This window comes from Palaemon carinicauda, chromosome 18 (assembly GCF_036898095.1).
Source record: "Palaemon carinicauda isolate YSFRI2023 chromosome 18, ASM3689809v2, whole genome shotgun sequence".
Taxonomy (NCBI): Eukaryota; Metazoa; Arthropoda; class Malacostraca; order Decapoda; family Palaemonidae; genus Palaemon; species Palaemon carinicauda.
The window spans coordinates 136,604,877-136,610,315 of record NC_090742.1 but is presented as its reverse complement, the minus strand read 5'-3'; positions in this window follow the sequence as shown (position 1 = coordinate 136,610,315).

The following is a 5,439-nucleotide window of genomic DNA, read 5'->3' as shown; positions in this document are numbered from 1 at the left end:
TACGTAAGTTATCTTAAGGCTGCCCTGAAAGGCTGAATGGAAGGAGTCGGCTTGTTTTTCTTTATGGGGCAATTAGCTTTGAAGGTTCAGGGGATAATCTCTCTCTCTCTCTCTCTCTCTCTCTCTCTCTCTCTCTCTCTCTCTCTCTCTCTCTCTCTCTCTCTCTCTCTTTTCCGTTAGAATTCTTATTATTCCCTCTCTTTGCCATTAAATAATTCTCCTTAATAAACAAACGTTTCGTAGATACATGAAATACAGACTTATCTAGACGAGTGGCTGATATAAGAATCAAAAGTTATCTCATGATTACATATTACTTCAAAATACTTTAAAAATCCATTAAAACACCAATATACTTGTGTTACAATACTAAACTTCAATTAAAATCAATTCATATGTAACTGGAAAAAAAAAATCTCAAATTGTATCGGTTTAATCAACAAGGTAAGAAAATTAATGACAGCGCCTCTTCTCGGCTTATATCAAGATCTCAAAATTCAATTAACTTTGCAGCGAGTAATTTACAAACCAACCAATTGCCGAGTCGGGGGTATTTAAATACCGGCCACAGCAAATACGAACAATTACTTAGTCGTACATATAACCCCAAGTATAGCATTACACACAAACACAGATATATACTCACAAGCACATGCATCTTAATATATCTGTATATGTATGCGTATGTATGTGTCAGTATATATATATATATATATATATATATATATATATATATATATATATATATATATATATATACTGTATATATATACATATCATATATATACTGTATGTATATATATATATATATATATATATACATATTATATATACATATTATATATATATATGTATATATTATGTATATATATATATATATATATATATATATATATATATATATATATATATATATATATATATATATATATATGTATATTACAAATATATATGTATATACATACATACATATATTTATTCATATATATATATATATATATATATATATATATATATATATATATATACAGTATATATATATATATATATATATATATATATATATATATATATATGCGTGTGTGTATATGTATACACACACACACACACACACACACATATATATATATATATATATATATATATATATATATATATATATATATATATATATATAGATGTGTGTGTGTTTGTGTGTGTGCGTCAGTGCGTGTGTGTTACTGTGCGGTTGTATGTATGTATATGTTATGTGCTTGCAAAATTCTCAGTGACACATTGTCTTTAGATGCAAAAAAAAAAATAGAAAAAAAAATCAATGGATAAGGAAAACACATGAATCTATAAATCATGTAGAAGACTGGTGCATGCTCTTACAATTGATATAACGTTTAAGGGAAATAATTTCCCCATTTGTGGACTATACAGGTATAATCGGACACCTTGTATGGTATGCATTTTTTTTTTTTTTTAATCTGTATTAATTCCTTTCGAATATCCCTGGTTCAATACAATGAAGGATATGTGAAATTAGCACCACTAGCTCACGATACGAGAACCTTATAAATGTTTATGTGGTTTCCAAAGTAGATATAAATTCATTCATGATAGGAATGGAGAATTAGCTTCGGTGAAAGGATCGTATGGAAATTAAAAACAAATTTTATGAATTTTTTGGAACATTAGGTTACCACTGAATAATAGTTTAATACTTTATGGCTTCTGTTGAATGCGAAAGGTAATAACAGATAAAGACCAGCTGACGCCACCTCTTCTCCATCCGAACTTAATTAAAGGCTCATAAATTTAATAAGCCATAACGCTGATTCTATAACCCATTTCTCATACTCTGTTTAATGAGAACCACAGAGGGGAAGTTTTAAATCCACTACTCACAAAGAGATATAGGATGAAAAAATAGCAAGATGGTTGGTGAAATGACGTTTAGGTGCACATAACTCAGTTTATGGTAATAAAAGTAGTTATATTCTATAGCAATATTTTTTTAATGGATACTTGACAGATGGAAAAGAAAAGCTAACTGTTACAATTATCCCATGATTTTTTAAATATATTTCCTCAAAACACAAGAATTTTCTTCCTAAGTGAATCAACTAGGAAATTAGTGTTCTGTCATTCCTTTCCAGCGACAACTGTTAGTAATGAAGCATTAATTTTGTATCTATGTGCGCATAGCATGTTTATTACATAATCTAGTGTACTGTGAGTGGCTTAAGAACTTACGCTTACCGACAGTATAATGATGTCAACTAAGGACATTATTGTTACGAATGATAAAACTACTTGTTTATCTATGCCATCCAAAATATGTCACCTACAAAACATACAATTTAAGTGTAGCTAATGATAGATCTTCCATATAATTACCAAACAATGTTAATATTTTCCACGTTATTCAACAGAAGTTTTAAACCATTATTTTTGGTAAATCATAAGTAGCTTTTATATAAACCCAAAATGTATGATATTTTAGTGTAATATAAATCCTTTATAATATAAAATTTATTATGAAATCCCCCAAAATTATTGCAAGGGCAAAAACGCAGCTCTCCCAAAGAAAACGACCATTATGGACTCACATCATTCAGTATGGCTTAGAGTGCCATAAAGGAGGCTAAGAGGTCCACATTTTATCTGGATCTTTCCTCAACTGTTCCATACAATCTGATTGCTCGGTTCGCCCACACACTCATGAATAACAAGAAAAGGTTTCGAAGCTTTTCGCTCCATTGCTCTCCTAAAATGGTCAGAGAATGTCGGAAAGAGCAACATGCAATTTTTCCTTTTAAGAATATGGGTGGAAGAGAGAATAATATAAAGTGACGGGAATTATGCAGTAAGCTAACACAAAGATGTGATTTTATTGTTGTAAAGACTTACACTATGGGATAAGTTATTAGATTTCTGTATTTCTTGTTTTTAGATTTCACGGAAATATTGCATAATGTGGAAACATTCCCAGGCAAAGTAAAATACACGGAAATATATTATTATTATTATTATTATTATTATTATTATTATTTTTATCATTATTATTATTAGCTAAACTATAGCCCAGTGAGGAAAGGAAATAAGGAAAAGGTTAGAACAGTGTGCCTGAGTGTATCCTCACGGAAGACTCCTCTAACCCAAGTCAGTAAAAAACCATGGCACAGAGGCTATGGCACAAACCAAGACTAACGATTAATGGTTAGATATTGTATTGTCCTTCTCCTAAAAGAACTACTTACCCTTACCAAGTGGAACACAGCCACTGAAAAATCACAGTTCAGTAGTTATTCCCTTACATAACTGAAGAGAATATATAAGTTGGAAAAAAATCTTTATATAATAACTAGTGATTTGAAACAGACCGGGAATAAAATCACTGTAAAAAAGGATTGATGAGAATACATAAGGTCAGATGTCAGCTGGTCTACGGATCCCATGTCCACCCATGCACAACATCTGTACAAGCTGAGGTTGTCATCAGAGGTATTCTGACCTCATCCGGGAAAACTGTTTCAAGTGGAAGAAGCTGTATCAGTTCACGATAATTTCTTATAAATATGCCAGCTGAAACCGACAAAAATTCGCATAGTGTTTTCAGTTCTAAGGGTTTACTTTGGTATCCAAACATCACGCGTCCCTGGGAGCTTTACGAGCACGTTTAGACACATACATACATACACACAAAAACACACACACCCACACACACACACAAATATATATATATATATATATATATATATATATATATATATATATATATATATATATATATATATATATATATATATATATATATATGTGTGTGTGTGTGTGTGTGTGTGTGTGTGTGTGTTCTTTCAACCTTATTAATCCCCCTGTGTGAGTGTTTTGGGTGTAGGTGTTATTGCATTTAAGCACGAAAGTAGAATTTTTAAAAATGAATCAAACATGAAAAACCTAAACTATATCTTGATTTTCTGTTCCTTCTTCCCCGCAAAGAAAATGAATGAGATTTTGAGGTAATGACCTGTAACTCTTAATAACGGGAAATCCAGGCAATTGCTAATGCACTCAACCCAGAGAGGTGCATATCTTTTACATTACCATAATGTTGCAACGTCTCTCTCTCTCTCTCTCTCTCTCTCTCTCTCTCTCTCTCTCTCTCTGTTTAAATAAGGATTACCAAACCCATTTGTTCAGCGTCTTGAGTCTCATAATTTAACAAAATATCACCAAAAAAAAGTGTTCCATTTATGGCGCTCTATTCAGACCTTTCTTATAGATGTAGCTGTGGTTACAAATTAATTCCATATCTGAGTTCCAAAGGTAAAAGTCAATGAATAGTATAGGTATTAGGTTGGCCAGGGCACCAGCCACCCGTTGAGATACTACCGCTAGCCTGTTATGGGGTCCTTTGACTAGCCAGTCCTTCTTTCTGGTTACGGTTCACTTTCCCCTTGCGTACACATACACCCAATAGTCTGGCATATTCTTTACGGATTCTTCTGGTATATTCTTTACAGATTCTCCTCTGCCCTCACACACCTTACAAAACTGAGATTACCAAACAATTCTTCTTCACACAAGTGGTTAACTACTGCACTGTAATTGTTCAGTGGCTACTTTCCTTTTGGTAAGGGTAGAAGAGACTCTTTAACTATGGTAAGCAGCTCTTCTAGGAGAAAGACACTCCGAAATCAAACCATTATTCTTTAGTTTTGGGTAGTGCTATAGCCTCTGTACCATGTTCTTCCACTGCCTGGTGTTAGAGTTCTCTTGATTGAGGGTACACTCGGGAACACTATTCTATCTGATTTTCTTCCCCTGGTTTTGTTAAAATTTTTGTAGTTTATATAGGAAATATTTATTTTGAAATTGTTACTTCTCTTAAAATATTTAACTTTTCCTTGTCTCCTTTCCTCACTGGGCTATTTTCCCTGTTGGGGCCCTTGGACTTGAAGTATCCTTTTCCAACTAGGTATAGAGCTTACTAAGTAATAATAATAATAATAATAATAATAATAATAATAATAATAATAATAATAATAATAATAATAATAATGAATCACTTTTCCATATGTTTTTACATTCACTTCAATAAATACTAGGAGTTGTAAGTGAAAAGTACAGTTTTTAGACCATTTCTGTAGCAAGTTGCTACTTTTCAAAGAAACGTTACGGAATATAACGTTGAATAAGAATGAATTATGGACGCAAGAAATTGAATAATCATAAAGGAAATTTAGTGAAATAATTATTTTATACGTATTATTTTCTCATGGATTAAATGCACAGAAATAATAATGTGAATTTTAAACATCATATCCTGAAAATACATGATATTTCTCTATCTGTTTTAAGCATAAAATAGATTTGCAATAATGAATTATAAGCAAAGCCTTCTCGATATCCTGTGCAATGAGAATACCGATATCCTCGTTATTCTTTGGA